We start from the raw sequence: 16,545 nt of genomic DNA on the forward strand, positions 1-16,545 counted from the left end.
TGGAGCCATTAGTAATTTCACAATGATAAAAATAACCATCATCTCAAAACTCCTTCCAGCCGAAGGCCTCAAATGCTCAACTACTGCAGGACCTGGAAACACAGTGCTTCAGAAAGATTATCAAGGAGAGGAATATACTACTATTTAATCAATGACTGAGTGGCAGATACTTTTAGGAGACATTCCATGCTTTTTCTATGAAATTTGAATCAAGAGGGATGCATATCCCATAAGCACAGTGCTGTGATGTGTTGAAGACTTGAGTTCACAGGATGTGCTGTTTAAATCTCTGCAGACCTTTGAGCACAACCCAATGCCCCACACTGCCACAGAAGAAGACTTCCACCTGACCCCAGTTCAGAGGGTTACAGAGAGAGATGACCATCAACAAGACTGAACAGCAAACAGGGAGGAGAACTATAGAGAAACTTTGGAAACAATAAAGGTGTCAATTTGAAAAGAAATTTTAAAAGAAGCACAGAGATTTGTGACTGGTGGGTGAGTCTGCTGGTTAGAAATGGCAGCAGCCTTTAAATTATGTCTCATCAGAGACTTTGTTAATGAGATAATGTATTTGGTTTGATTTGTGATCTGACAGGAAAATTTTTATGTGGATCTCATCTGGAGATGTGCTCTGCTAGAGTTTTGTAAGTGAGCCCAGGATAAGGGTAAGCTTTCTATCCTCTTTTTGTTATCATAATCTGCTTTGCCAAACTCTCTTCTTTATTTTGTAATTATAACATCTTAATATTCATTGATTATACAATCATACACCTATTTCCTTTCACAATTGATAGAACCCATACAAACATATGATGATACATACATATACATATTTATAAATTCAAAAGATATTGGAGAAAATTCTATTGCTATTGCCCTTAGAGTCCTCTATATTCTATTGCCCTCGGACTATAGCAACAGCAAGACTGTAGCCAAGCAATGGTTAAAATACAATTAAAAAAAACCTACTTTTCTATAGCACCACAACCATTACTGTTGAATTACAGCTCTGTGTTGTTATCTAGCAGTGATTTGGACCTAAATTAGCCCCGGGCACAGGGTCCCTTTTCTGCCAAGTTTGGCAGAGCACATGATACAGAGTTTATTTTGGCTTTATGCTTTCCTGATAGCTATGTGCTGGCAGTGTGGTAAAAGCCAGTTCCTGATTAAACTTGAAGCCTGTTGTTGCAAGGCATACCTATCAGAACTTGCATTGGTCAAGTCAGTTTGCACCAAGCCGATGTGATTTGTGTCTTCTTTCTTTAATGTCAGGAATTAGAATTCAAAGTTAAACAAATTTTACCATTTTACCTCATCCTGTAAGTAAGTTCTTGTCCTCATAATATAGCCTACATGTCAGCCGAGAGCCCTAGAAAAATAGCTGCTGCCACTGCAGTATATAGCATTTCTGCTTTTGGGGGGACGAAATTCAGTCAGTGTTTGTTGTTTTTTTAAGAAGGCAAATGAAAGAGCTTGAAATTTGAAGCGAGCTGTGCTTCTGATGGAAAGCATTCTTTGTGGGGAAGGTTTCCGTTGTTTTCTAAAGATGGTCGGATTCTGTCTTTACCTGATATGAATTGAAAGTTTTTCCAGTACTAAATTACCTCCAAAAAAGTGCTTTGTCCTGAGCTCCTGAAGGCTTTGTTCTGAGCCTTGGTGGCTTTCAGCTGCATTGGGGTCACTCACCAAGGGCCCTAACCTAGCACCAGGAATCACCTGGAGCTGAAAGAAGGACCTGGGCACTGGCATGAGGCAATTGCAGCGATCTAAGCTAAGCACAAGGCAGACAGCCTCCTTCTGCCACATCTGGAGCTGGCACATTGTCTTACATCCAGCTTTGGGAACAGGAGGCTGCAATAACACAGCCGCCAGGTAACAAATGCAGAGGATATTGGGGCCTCAGCAGGAGATGGGAATGAAACTCCCATAAAGCTAAACATGTGAGAAGGTATTTTTGGGATGTTGCCCAGTCATCCAGACTTAGTAAGGAGTCAGATAAGACTCCACACACAAACTTAACAACAAAAAAAAGTTTGCAGGCCTTTAATGGGAGACAGCCAGCCCTACTTCCCACAGCACCATTTCAGCCTTCAAGCTGAACCCTATATTTGATTAAAACTGGCAGGCAGTGGGAATTTCATGTTTCATTTTTGCAGCCAAAATTTCGTTGCACTTTCAGAAAATCATATGTAGTGCTAATAGAAACAATTCAGAGAACATTTTTAAATGAGTAATCCTTTTTCATTCTTAGACATTCATTGTCTGATGCTTTATTTGTCATCAAAATTTGCTGTAATGATGCAGAACTTCAGATTTAATTTTCTTTCTCACAAATGCATGTGCTGTTAAAATGACTATGTAGCCATAGTTGTAGCACAGTCTTGCTGTGTTCATTTAATTTCTGTATACAAGAATTCTGGTCTATACTGATGACTGCCTCATTTTCTCACTATCTTGAGGAATGTCCCATCCCACTAAAAATATTTCATGTGAACAATGTATGCCGAACTCAAGAGTCTACAGCAAGTATATTTTAAAGCATATTAATCCCGAAGTCCTACATTTTCTGAACTTTGTTTTGCTTTCTACCTGCCACTAACTTCTAGCACTTCCAAGTGAACAATTTATAATCCTAAATGCAAAATGCAGTCTTCCTATTTATGTATTAAGGTATATAGATTGTATGTATGTGACTTCAGAGGTATGGATTCATTTTAAATCCAATTGTTAAGTTTTCTTACAGATTCCAGTTATGATGTTGAATACAGATGCTAAGATATTGGACTTAGTGCATTATACATATTGTACAATTTAAGTTCTTATATCCTTCCTGTGTAACAAAACCAGGATCATTCTTTTGCCATCCCTGCTGTGTGCTTGTGTCCCTCAGCTCAGACTGATATCAGACCACTTTAGAGGCTCCAGTCTCCATTTTTTCTCTCTCTTGGGCAGAGGTAAACAGACCTTGCAGGGGAGCAATTAAAAGCCAATTTCATGTGTTAGAATATAAAACATTAAAGAAATTTGAAAAAAGTAGCTGATCTAACTGCAGTAGTATTTACACTCTCTGATAATGTCTGCATTCTGGTCTCACGATATGAGCCTGCATTAAACACAAAGCAAACCCACAAGCACCACTGGAGATGGCCACTGCCAAGTTTGTTCCCATTCCTTTTCAGAGGTGTAGCAGGCAGCAGTTCAAGCCTTAACCAGGTGTACAGCAGGCAGCAACGCCCTGCAGTGGCAGCAGACTCCTGGGCACTTACTAGTACAGAGCTCTTGACTATCGGTCTGCTCTCTTGCAGGCACGCAGTTTGGAGATTGCTCCTTCCCTTTAGGCAGCAGATTTTTCTTGTCTTCAGTCCTGGGATCACAGTTCTCCACAGAAGGGGCCTGAAGCAGCACAAGGACATATTCTGTGGTGGGAAGAGAAATTGAACCATTAAAGCTGTGTTTTTAAAGCAGTTATCTATCCTGAGGTGCTTCATGTTTACAGATCCACTCTTGCCATTTCACTATTTTGCTGTAAAAAATGGAAAAAAGGACTGAGCTATAAGAACGTACTTCTTATACTGCAGCATTTTCAGCAAATACGCTTCTGCTTTGAACCCAGGAATTCCCCATGCAAATGAATTTATGGCCTTTAACACACAAGTTCACCTAAAACTACAAAATGAGTTTCTCTGGGTTTTGTTTGTATCTGGTCCGTACCACTAGGCAGTTGTTTGGAGAGATAGTGAGACTGTGTTCGGATAACATCAGCAAAGTTCTGTGAAGTCTGAAATTCTGATAACCAGCACAGTGATCTTATATTACATGTACTTTCCAATGATGGAAAGTTTTCTTCAAATAGTGGGTGGCTTGTGGCTTTGAATCTATAAATGAAGCTGTTTGAGCAGCCCTATGAATGGGTTGTGGTAAACGTAGAGAGCAGTTCTTCTCTAGTGTCTCTGATAATTGCTTTATCAGAGTCTATAGTTAGTGTTCCCCATTAAATGCTTAGTACATTTACTTAGCTTTCAGCTGAAAGATGATTTTCCAAACTCTAAGCTTTCTACAAGCTCTCTTTATTTCATGCATCATCACTGACAGTAAAGATAACTCAAGCTAAATCATACCATTAAATCTATCTTTGTAAAATCATCTGTGGTTAAAATATGCCTTCAGAGACATCTGAAAAACCACACTGCTTTGCAGTGTGCTATTTTGGCACATGAGATGGTAAGAATTGATTTGACTGCCAGATCTTTGTGGATTTGCAGCTAAAAAGCACCTCTGTTTTCCAAATGAGCCAAGCGTATAGTGTAGTAGATGAGACTTAATGAACCTGTACCTGTGAACTCTGTTCCCACTCAGGAAATTTTGGCAGCTAAAACTCACTTTACATTTGGGTTTCAAAGAAGGTGATATTAAACACATCACTTGCACTTTGGCCAGGACTCTTTTAGTGTCAACGGCAAATAGCTTTTGTGGATAGAGCTGCACATGATGATCTCAGGGGCACTACAGACTTTTGTTTTTGCAAGCTCCTGCTTTTTAAAAGTGTTTGGGAGTATGTTAAAGCAAGGGCTTTCACTTTCAGTCAAATGCATTGTTTGGATGTTATTCCAGGTTTTCCTGCACACATTACATGGCAAGAGATCAAACCTATAGATTGCATTCAGTTAAACAGATCATGAAAAATAAGTAAGTGTACAACCATCACTACAGCCTAGTCAACAGCTGTACACCACTGATTTCACTGTTTGGTTAGGGATAAGCTGACAAAAAGATAGTGATATATTTCAGTATTCTCAAAATCTGGAAAGAAGGTACCAACCAAGAAAGTATTCATGGATTTGATTTCTATGGATGGTAGCTTTTGTTTGCCTCCAAAGGTGCAGCCCTTTCTATTTACCCTGACATTTTTTATGCAAACACTGGCATGGTAGAGCTTAAACAATAGGGAACCTGGTCATAAAGAGTGCCTTGTGCCGTGTTCTACCTTCACATCTACAGAGAACAACAGGAAATAAGTTGTTTGTCAGGGCAATAACTCTTGCTGACAAAAGAGCTCCGAGTTGGACAGTGGAGAGGGAAGGGGAAGTTCCTTGATCTCCCTTGTCCCAGTAAAATGTGCTGGATTTAATAAAAGCTGAGCAGTATGCTGCTCTTGTCCTCAACAAAGCAGGATTGAGCCAAAGTGAGATATAGTATTTCTCCAGCTTATTTTCTTTCTGTGGAGCAATGTTAAAAATTTGGGCCTCAGCATTGATAGCCATCACTACATGGAGTTTATCACCATCCACCTGCACGGATGCTTTCCTTTGCACCAGCTCTTGGAATCCTCCTTTTGTCTGCCAAGTGAACTATGCTAAAATACTTTTCTGCTGATTTGGCAGGATTAAGAAATAAATTAAAGCACCCGAACTGCCTAGAAGTCTTGTTTTACCAGCTGCTTGCAAAAATCTACTAATGATTACATTTTAAGTCCTTTTAGCACTTCAGGTTCAGCAGGTTAAGCCTACTGGACCTAGTGGCATGGGAGTCATGTGTCTCCCGTATCTGAGAGATCAATGTTTTATAGCAGGTTGGCTTAACAATAAACAGTGAAAAAAGAACCATCACTTTACACATAGTTCTATTAAACATATAGTACTACCTTGCCAATATATCTAAAGGCAGTGTAGTCTCTGGCAGCCATGGTCACTTCTTGCCAAGCTAGAGCTGTCAGGTGAGCTCATACAAATTTGTTCCATTCATGGAAAATGAAAAACTCAAGAACTATGAGAACATTAAATGCAATTAGGAACTCATTTCACCATCCATAAGGGGTTGCTTCATTAAATTTAGCCCTATCTCTGCATAATTTCACTTAAAATCAATGTGAGAATGTGATAGTTTAAAAATATATTAAAGAAAATAAAGCAAATACGCAGACCAGAAATTCTTAGAAATATTTCTCCCTGCTATTTTGCCACAGACTCCATTTTGGCTGGGTCACTATTTCACACATCTGCAGCACCTGAAACTAGCTGCAGTATTTGATATGGTAAAGGTAGCTCCTGCCTTTTTTTCCACAAGGAATCAAGTTTAAAACCAAGACAGTAAATTTCATAGGAATTTTTAAATTTTCCTGGAAAAAGTTATTCTCCACACCTAAGCAAATGTGTGTAAGCTTACTCAGCTGCAGCAGTCTGAGCACCTCTCTAAGCTCAAAGTCCACTTCTTGAATGATCTAACACTCAAATTCTCAGATTCACATAATTGATTAAGATAAAAAAAAAAAATGTATAGCTTGTGCTGGAAAACCCATTCTATTTCAAAGCAGTTTTATGAAAACCAATCAGAAAACAGTATCTTTACCTTTTGGAATTAACCAAACTCTGAAAAGGGTATGTACGATTTCTTTGAACTTCTTAAATATCTGATTTTTCAGAAGCAGGATCAATCTTGGTAATTAGGAAACCTAAGTGACATTTGCCAAAAACATTTCCTGATGACTTAGCCTTTCAGAATATGCTAAGCATCCCTTCAGGATTTAAGATACCCCATGGCTTACTGAGGCCAGCACTGATGATTATCAGTTGAATAGACCCAGTTAGAAAAGATCTTGTCCCATGAAAACAAGGACTCCCTAGAGGAAAGATAACAAAAATAACTGAAAGGTTTATCCAGTCATCTGTTTCAGTACCTTATAGTCAACAAAGGAGTAAGGTAGGCCAGCTGCTTACTATCTCTTTTCTTCTGATGTCTTCATTTGAATCACCTGAAGAGCTAGGTTGGCAGGCTGGTTGACCTCCTGTGATTAGGATGCATTTGTGTGGATCAGTAGTGAGATGTCTTAGCTTATTGCCAGCATTAAATGAAGGCTGTTCTCACTAGTGATGTTCTACCAGTCTTGTGAAGGGCTGTGAGAGTGATGTACTGACCTGGGACCTGGAAAAGTGGAGGACCACAGGACAGAACAATTCATATATCACCAACAAATTTACTAGTAACTTGCTTCATTTCTTCACAGTTTGTATATATGCAACTGCATTATTGATTTAGGAGTGTTTACTGCAAAATTCTGTTTCCATTTATTACTGCTGTAGTTTTCTGTAGTAGCCTTCAGTTGCTGCAGTCCCATACCTCAATAGTTCAGTGTACTTCAATAATGATGGTTGCCTGGTAATGCTTTGTCAAAATTTCTTTATTAACAACAGTGAACTTGGGTTTCCTGCAGATGGCTTGCAAGTAACTCAATAGGGATGAATATTAAAAGAAAACTAAACTTTTCACTACAGATCTCAGCTCAAAAGTTTGCATTGCAGAAAGGGATTGTCTGGATATGAACTCGGCCCAATATAAGAATATTAAACCACTCAGACCTGAATGTTGTCAGTGTGGTTATACGCAAACATGGAGATTTAATTTTGGCCCAATATCGAAGTCTCAAGCTTGCTAGAATTGCATTATATAGTGTTAAGAATCAATTTCTCCCCTAGAAAATGAAGTACTTTGTGTAAACCAAATCCAAACCAAATCAATCTCTGTATTCGGTGTGTTGAATGGTCTTCTTCCAAATGTGAAGTTAATAGTTTCATATCCTACTGCATTCAGTACCTGAACTTCTTAAAAAAAAAAAATCTAAAATCCGTTTTACATTTTCACATCATTTCCAAATGTGTTAATCCTGTGAGCTTTTCTCCTGTAAATAGGTGAAACAAACTCCTTTGGGTTATGCCTAACAGTACTGCTGGGATTTCTGTAAGATTCTTTTTAAAATATGATTGAAATAAATAAAATATAGTGGTGTTGAGAAAAATGTTTCCTGCAGCAGCAGGATATGCGTTATTTTTAAACACAAGTCCCAAGCTGGGCAGAAGTCTGTGAAAATCAAAGGCTTTTTTTTTTTTAAAGATAGAAGACCATGCAGATTTGGCAAACTGACAAAATCTCACTTATGGAATCCATTCAGTGTCTTAGCCACAAAAACTGTACTAAGAACACCAACAAGACTTCCAGCTTCCAGAATACTGTATTTCTTCCTCCCTTTTCCCTTCTCTGCACTCATTTCCTGAAAGCTGGCTCATTAAAGAAGGGAAGCGATTTTATTTTTTTTAAGCAAATAATTAGCTATTCCTGAACTTCCATCCTAGGGGTTGACCCACTGTCTTTGATGGTACACACAGTACCACACTTTCACTTAAAAATCTGATTCCACAAGTTTGATTTTGTTGTAAAAAGTATATTTCTAAAAGAATACTTTTTACCACATAGCACATGCATTTTCAGTGCTGTCATTTAAAAAAAAATGCATTAAATAACTAACTAAAGCTTTTTTTTTTTTTAAGTTGAATTTTTAAATTCAGTCTGAGATCACGTTAAAGGATGAATAAACAAACAGAAAAAAAGCATCCAAATGCTTACATGCCATTACATTTTTTGAGACGTTTCAGTGGGTGAATGAAAATAGCAATGGAAGCTTTCTATGGGTAAGAAGAATGAAAACAAGAACCTGAAGACCCTTTGCATCTAGTGTATTTGGCTTGTTTACTGGCTTACTTATTAATATTTTGTGCCAGGCTGCTTCAAGTACTGCGCCACCTCTGTTCTCAGCTAAAGCCATGGAGGACTCCTTACATTCCACAGACTCCATTGAGGTGGTGCTGCCATCTTCCCCCTGTCCTTCCTCTGTCCCCTGTTACCCCTGTGCCACCTCCTCCTCCCCTGTGCCAGGTGCAGGGATAGGAAAACAGTAACCAGATCTGAGAGGTCGGGGGTAGTTACTCCAAATCACACAAGAACTTCTTAAATCTCACAGACATCAGTTGTCCTCTGCCTTCAGGCTATCCCTGTCCACTCTCTGATGGGTAGAGCTAGATGGCTGATCAAGCTAATCAAATACTAATTTCTAAAGGGGGTAACAAGAACCCAGTAAGAATGCAGTGGTGAAACTGCATGTTGGTGACTTAAAATTCCTTCTAAGTTACATAGGTTTTTATTGTTACACTTTGTTTCTGAAACACCAAGAGGGATATGAGGCACAGAGACAAGGGATGATGCCGTTGAGGTGTGCTGTGCAAAAGCGCTTGTGATCCTTGTATGTCCTTGGGTACAGAACACTACTATTTTGGCTATTGTTACCAAAGGTGGCTGTAGAAAATTGAGCCTATAAACAAGTAGTTTGAAGACCACTGGGACCACAGAGGTCTGATTTCCTGTAAATTCTAGCGTCGGGTTTTATAGACCTTTGTCCTCTAGTTTTCAAGGTGGCTGGAGCATGTATTTGGGCTCCCTTCCATGCGAGTTCTCTGGTGTCTAACAACATTAGAGCTCACATTACCCTCCCTCCCTCACTGGTGGCATTAATAGGGTTTCTCTCCTCTGCCTGCTTCACACTTCCAAAAAACTTACTGGAATCTGAGACTCTGAAACCATCACAAGTGTGGTTGAAGCTGTGCTTGCTAACACAAGGTTTGAATTTATCCATGAACATGGAGTGATCTTAACTGGGCAGGGGAGCTGTAATTCCACCGACTCTACTGTGGTTGCTGAGGCAGCCAGGAGGCAAAAATGTATGAAAATGAAATGCATGAAAAATCTCAGGATTTTAGGAAACGTTCCTCCCAAATTGCAGCGATAACACTGCAAAAACACCAGAAGCTATTCCACCAAAGTGAAATTCTGTAATACTTTGTTACAAAGCATAATTAAAAAATAAATAAGAAGGTGCCTTGTGGTGCAAGAAACAGGAAATCTAGATGCTCTGGGAATCTTTTGTCCTACTCTGCTGACCAGGCAAGCTGACGAGAGAGGAAGGCAGATCGGCCACAACACCAGAGATTCTATATTCAGCAGGAAAGTGTTTCATGACAAAATGTGTTGCTGGGTCCAGCAGTTGCTACTAATCCACATGGTGTTGTTATGAGTAGTATCAGACCCCAAACAGTGCCAGACCCCATTGGCATCTCACATGGTATGTTGGCAAATAGGAGAGAAAAAAAAATATATATGATAACAGAACACTAATATTAACTCTGTAGAAGAGGGAAAAAAAAAAAAAAAAGATCTGTTGCACATTGTTCTCATTAAGTAAATGATTTACTGGAATTTCCTCTTACTTTGCAACTTGCTTGAGAACATATTTGATCTCAGCTATCTAGGGCCTGGATAATTTCATCTGGTTCTCTGCCAGCTATGACACAGCCATTTAACACTGTCACTTTTCTTGGCCACCTCCATTCAGTGTCTGTTGTTGGCTTCTGTTTCTAAAGTAACAGGATGTGATACCTATGTGACACCAAGAACGAGTCCAACAGATGACAGGGAGCTCTCATCTGGCTCTGCTTAAAGCTGGCTTATCACTGAAAATTTTGTCTGAAGCTGTAAAGCACAGTGCCGGCTTTTTGTTCTCCTTATAAGATTTGGTTTTGTATGTCTCCGGGGTTAAAACAAAAAGATATTAAGGGAAGTAGTAGAATCTGTATAACTGCAGATAAATCAGACTTGATTAAGCTTGGTTATCTTAATTTCTGTCCTCAGCTGGTTGGACACAAGCAGTTGGGACCTGTTACCAGTTTCCTTGCAATCTGGAGCTGTTAGCAATGAAACTGAGCACAAAAGAAGGTTGACAGCTGACTCGGTATGAGAAATAAGTAAAAAAATAAATTAACAATGGGTTTGAGACTCTGAAGGATAAGATATCACATTCTCCTCTCTAATTCCCATGAATATATGAACACAACATTTTTGAAGATAAAATTTGTATTTAGAGTCATAGAATCATTGAGACTGGAAAATATCTCTAAGGTCATCTAGTCCATCTACCACCAATAATGACCACTAAACTATGTCCCTAAGTACCACATTGACATTTAACACTGAAGATAAGGATCTGTGGGGAGGGATATGCACATGTGGTGATATGTGATTTCAATACTGTGAGTTTAGTCCAACTGCTTAAGCACTAATATTCTGGCATCAGGACATAATGAAGACATAATCAAGACACAGAGACACTTTGGAAATTTGACCATGAAACTTTAGGACACCAGGAATTTAACAAATTGTCTGCTATCTACAAACTTATCACTTATGCATGTTATTGGATTAGGAATAGAAACAGACCTGATTACTGAGTTGCAAATCAATAATGGTTTCTAAAACAGCTGATGAAAATTACTTTAGTACATCCCTACTTATCTTGTTTATGGCACTGGGTAAAATTAGCTGCTGATAATGGAGGGAGCCTGGCAATCTGCTGCTTGTGAGGATTTCTGTCTGCTTTTGCTAGTTAAAAAAGTAAGACTGTTATGCAAATTGACATTTTTATCACCAAGAAGATTTCTTTTATGGCTTGCAAATATTGTATGTTGGACAGAAAATATTTCTATACTGAAAAATATATTTAAAGAGTAAAAACACTTAATTAGATTTTATAGTAGCTGTATTTGTCTAACAGAGAGAACAGATTACAAGGAGATCAATATGCAGAACCATTTGTTGCAACAACACAAATACAAGTTGGTTGATGGGAGTCTAGAATTAGCCAGGAATGTACCGAAAAAAACAGCACCCATGCCGCACATCCAGCATTGACTAAGAATCTGCCTATATATTACCTGCCATGTTATTTATTACAAGCCCAAAACTCAGAGGTAAACCCAATATATGAAACAATCAGTGTGCAGAGCAACTAGTTATGGCTGCAGTTTCATCACCCTGAGGGGCTTAGAGCTGCATGGACCCAGGTGCTCTGTGGCACAGTTTGTGCCACCAAAAGATGGAAGGGGGAGGAAAATTTGGTGGTGACTACGTTGGCATGCTAGGCAGAGATATCCTTTGAAAAGGTGCAGGGGACACATCTTGACCTCTGCTCTCCCCATGCTCTGGGCTTACTGTGACTGTCAACAGCACTACTGACCCCAGGCCTATGTCATTACTTAACTCCTTTATAAACCAGGCATAACTTTATCCAACATGTATTGTTTACAGGAATTAAAAGCTGTGGTGTGTATGCACCAAGATAAAAGGATATCTTTTAAAGACTTTTCTGTTGCTGCATTTACAGACCTCTCCTTGGGTTGGGTAGTACTCAGACACACACTGCCTTATTCTGTATCACTCCAGCCTAAAACATTAAAGAGGTCCACTTATAAATTCTTATCGACACAGCATGAAGACAGGAAGAAAATCACTTTTAAGAAACAGCATGCCTTTTAAAATAATCAGCTCAGACTTCTGGTTCAGATTAAGCACAATAAAGCTTGGGTTGCACCCATAGCACATCCTTTGGGGAAGAAAACACCACAGAAGCGTTGTTCACAAGAATGGATGAAGCTTGGAAAGATCAGTAACTAGTATAATCTGGAACCTCAATTCAGATGGTTTGCTTTTTAAAAATAGGGTTCACTGGGGCAAATTTATGCCAGATGTAACAACCATAGCCAGCAAAACTAATTATTTCTATTTAAAAATTCCACTGCTAACACAAACGCTGCCTGAAATGGTGTGGGTTCATATTTTCAGTGTATGAAAGGGCTCTACAACTGCTGACATCTCTGGAAGCAGTTTGACCAGCACAGTCAGGAGTCCTCTGTGGAAACACAGAAGGCTTGTGTTTCATGATTAAGGGAAACACGACTTCCACTATGGGTAGTAGCCACGACGATGGGAGATTATCCACTGGTGAGTCCATCATCAACCTATGAAGCTATGCACAGCATTATATGCACATAACACAGCATATATGGGCATTCTTCCCATATAAATGTAAATTGCACTTACAGTGGAGATGGAGTATTCCCTTACTCTGTAAAAAAAGTTTTAAATGCCTCCAGTTAGTAGTCCTTGTCAGCACATGCATATGCTCACACATGCTTGTGCTCATAGAGCATACAAATACACATTTACAGGGAGAAGAGGAAGTGAGAAGTCCTATGCACTGAATATTAAGTCTGGCTCCTAGTCTCAAACCACGCAATAGTACTGCAGATAATAAAATGTCTTCCCCCCCCCTCCCCCTCCCCCCCCCCTTCTGACCATTTATAGCAAGGCTACCCCTGAATACAAAAGCAGACAATTTCTTGTATTTTGATCGTGACATCTACAGGTTTTCTCTACATATAGCTTAAAAAATTCACTATCAAAAGAGGTATTAACATGAGCTGTACAGTTTTGACTAAATTTGGAATCTATATACTCTGTGTTTAAAGTTACAGGGCAGTTATGCTGGCTAAACTTCACTAGAAGTGATTTCGACATATCTAAAGTTAGCAAGTACATAGAGCTAGATCCAGGGATCCATCCTAGCCCAACAGTTTGGGTTTAGCTAATGCAACTCAAAATTGCTATGGCCAAATGGCTGACAGATTTTTCCTAAACTGTTTTCTCAGTTGTATTTTGCACTGAGGAGGGGCTCTAAAGCCATCAGGAACAGGAATTTGTGCAGCTTGCACTTATGTTCATTATCAAGAGTGCGTAAAAGTTATGAAGAACCTGAGAACACAAAGGTACAGGGTCTGTTGTGTTTTTGTTGCTGTTTTTTAAAAAAACATCTTCAGTAAAATCCATAGTTTTGTAATACTGCAGCACAAAAAAAACAATTCAAGTTCAACCCTGTATAAGATATTTTCTTCGTATTACGTCCCATAATGTTTCATGAATAAGGACTACTGCTTAGTCCTATTGACAGACATCCACAATAGAAGAGAGGTTGTTTGCATGGCCAGGATATAAATAAGAAAAATGAATTCCAATTCTGTCGTGATTTCCTTCAAATATGTTTGGGCAATCATTGAAAAAGATCTTACCTGATTTCACAGGATATTTTCTCTCAAACTGTCAAAATTATGTTAAATTAAGAAATTTTTGCTGATCTGTAAAAAACTAATTCAGTAATGCTTCACAAGCTCTTACACTTTGAATGGAAAGTTTATTTCCATTTACTGCCATGGAATTTAAAGTCTTGACCAACTGGTAATGTCTTAGCATCATCAGGTTTGTTAAGTCAGTGCATGCATTGTAATGTATATTGCTGTTCCCACTGTGAATGGTGTGTCACTGTCAACCCAAGAGCAACACTGCAGGTTGTACTGATATAGTTTTGCTGACAGTAATTCATAAACTAAGTGAAGTGGTTGGGCCACCAGAGGAATGATGAATAGCCCTCACAAAAACCTCATTGCCTCCCTTTATAAAAGATGAAGAGGGATCAAGTCAAGGTGCACTTTGTTTGCATTCTTTTCTTGACTTGCCATAACCCAACTGAGACAGTAACACAAATCTCAGGGAAAGGCTGACACTACCCAAGAACAAGGCATACTAATCAGAAACTTGACAAAAAGAACTTCATCAGGGAAGAAAATCCCAAAATTCCAAAACCCATTAAAGTTGAAGATCTAAAAAACATAACTCGGCATCTAAAATTTTGCTCAAATGAGAGAGGGTTAATGAATGAGTCTGGTTGACCCAACTGTAAAGAAACTTTAAACCAAATTCACTGATGGGGAACAAGGGTGCAAAACTACCATGAGGCTACTGAGGATTCTTTTTAGATAGCTACATCATTTTTCTAGACAGTCCAACAGCAAATGTTTTGCTTCAGCATGAGTAATTCCACCAAGAGATTTCAGGCCAAGCTAAGGTAATAAATATGGAAAAAGAAAAAAAAAAAAAAAAAAAAAAAAAAAGAAAAAGGAATATTTTAGTCCATTGGTTTTTGAATACCTAACGAATTAAAAGAAAGTCTCTTTGCTTCTTCTTTCTTTACATTTGAGCCCTTATTTTACTCCTGCTGATAAACTGATCCCAGAAAGCATAATCAATGAATATACAGATGCTATACTTATAAAATAAACAAGAGAGTTTTGGCTAAGTAGGCTATTATACCAAAAAGAGAATAGATAGAGTACTTACCCTTGTTCTGGGTTGGCTGTAAAGCTCCAAAGGAGGAATTTTTCAGAAAGAGAACTTTCCCACTGGCAGTCAGCTCTTAAATGGGTCTAGGAGAGATGGAGCCAGGCTCCACCCTTTCCAGCAACACAGGTGAATTGCCTTCACCTGAGCTCCCAGGGCTGACTCATTGCTTGCCTCAGGTGATCAATCAGGTTCAGGCCATGATTCAGCAGTTCCCATACACTGAAGAATATACATGCATAGCTTTCGTGCACTGACAAACTTCTCCATCCACATCCTTCTGTGGCAACACCTACTAATTCCACAGATGTTACAGTGTAAAACTCTTCAAAGCAATCATATGTGGAATAATGGGCTAGCTAATCTTTGTTAGAATAACAGCAGAATATGGAAAAAAAATCAAAAAACTGTTGAATGCACTAAGGTAATCAAAACAGTTTTTAAAGCTGACTTTTAATAGACACTCATGTTTCGAAGAGAAGAAATTTATACAAGTACCTACCAGCAAGAATTCCTTCTATAACATAAATTCAGATATCAAAATTTCTGCTTATTTTCTTGGAAAATGTTGAAACTAAGTATTTTCTGACTTCCATCATCTCTTTTCCAGTTGAACATACTTCTCTTCCATTATGAACTCCAGTTAAATTTATGCTCCTGGCAGGAAAGTCAGGTATTCTATCCTTTGCTCTTATCTCAGTGCACCCAGTCTTCATGGCTTGCTCTATTCAAAGTTCTGACAACTTCCCTGATAATTTTTTCTTTAAGCTCTCTTGAGCTGCATAGCTCAAAGTGTGGTCTCTCTTATGAAATCATTAGAAACTCTTCCATAGCTGGAGAAGTCTAGCAAGTGTTTTCCAAGCACTCTCTGCAAGCCTTCAGGCACAGAAGTAGAATCTAGAGAAGCACAACTTGGCAGGAGTGGTCCTCAAAGACATCTATCACTATGGTTCAGGTGACCTGAAAACTGTTTTTAATGTGACACTCCATTTAAGCTGTGATAATTTTATAAGTGCTACAGACTAGAAATGTGCAAGCCTTTATTTGTAAGAGCAGTGGTTACTGAAAGAAACCAGAAGGTACCACCCCTGTTAAATTTCTAATTGGCAGATTCAGGAGGTTTGTCTAAACTGGAGAAAGTGCATCGCCTGGTTTAGTCATTAATAAATAACTCAAGGCCAGATCCAAAGTCTGTTAAAATTTATGGAAAAACCTCCCACTGACTTCAGTAAGCTTTGGATAAAGCACTATGTAGCTGTGCTTCTTCAAGGCATTTTAAGTTTGAGAGTATCATAACATTGTAGTTATTCTTTTAGTGCATCATAAAATTGTATCATCGTCACAGGAATTTGAACAGATGAAGGTAAGAATTGGTGAAATTTTTAATGCAGCATAAGGACAGAAAAAAGTAAAGTGATCCGGCCAGACTCACTGTACAGCCTGACCATACTCTCACTATGAGAATGATACTGTCAAGTCAACATTATAATTGCTGATGGGATTTATGCCAGCAGTTGACTCTGCTAGTGAGATTGAGTTGGTCATCAGCTGAAATGGGGATGTAAACCTTAATAAGAATTGAAAGAACAGAACTGTTATAAGGAATTCCCCATGGAGCCCTTAACTAGTAGACAGTGTTATCTTTGCAGCTGTGCGTAG

General features: G+C 38.7%; 1 long non-coding RNA gene across 1 annotated transcript; it reads right to left on the minus strand.

The window, feature by feature from the left end:
• Positions 1-751: 751 nt before the first annotated feature.
• On the minus strand, positions 752-15,917 carry LOC125689656 (uncharacterized). The gene is made up of 3 exons (XR_007375381.1): positions 14,887-15,917; positions 6,677-6,921; positions 752-3,419 (listed from the first exon to the last, which is right to left on the minus strand). It is a non-coding gene; the product is annotated as an uncharacterized LOC125689656 (long non-coding RNA).
• Positions 15,918-16,545: the final 628 nt, after the last annotated feature.

The sequence above is a fragment of the Lagopus muta genome, chromosome 2, assembly GCF_023343835.1.
Source record: "Lagopus muta isolate bLagMut1 chromosome 2, bLagMut1 primary, whole genome shotgun sequence".
NCBI lineage: Eukaryota > Metazoa > Chordata > Aves > Galliformes > Phasianidae > Lagopus > Lagopus muta.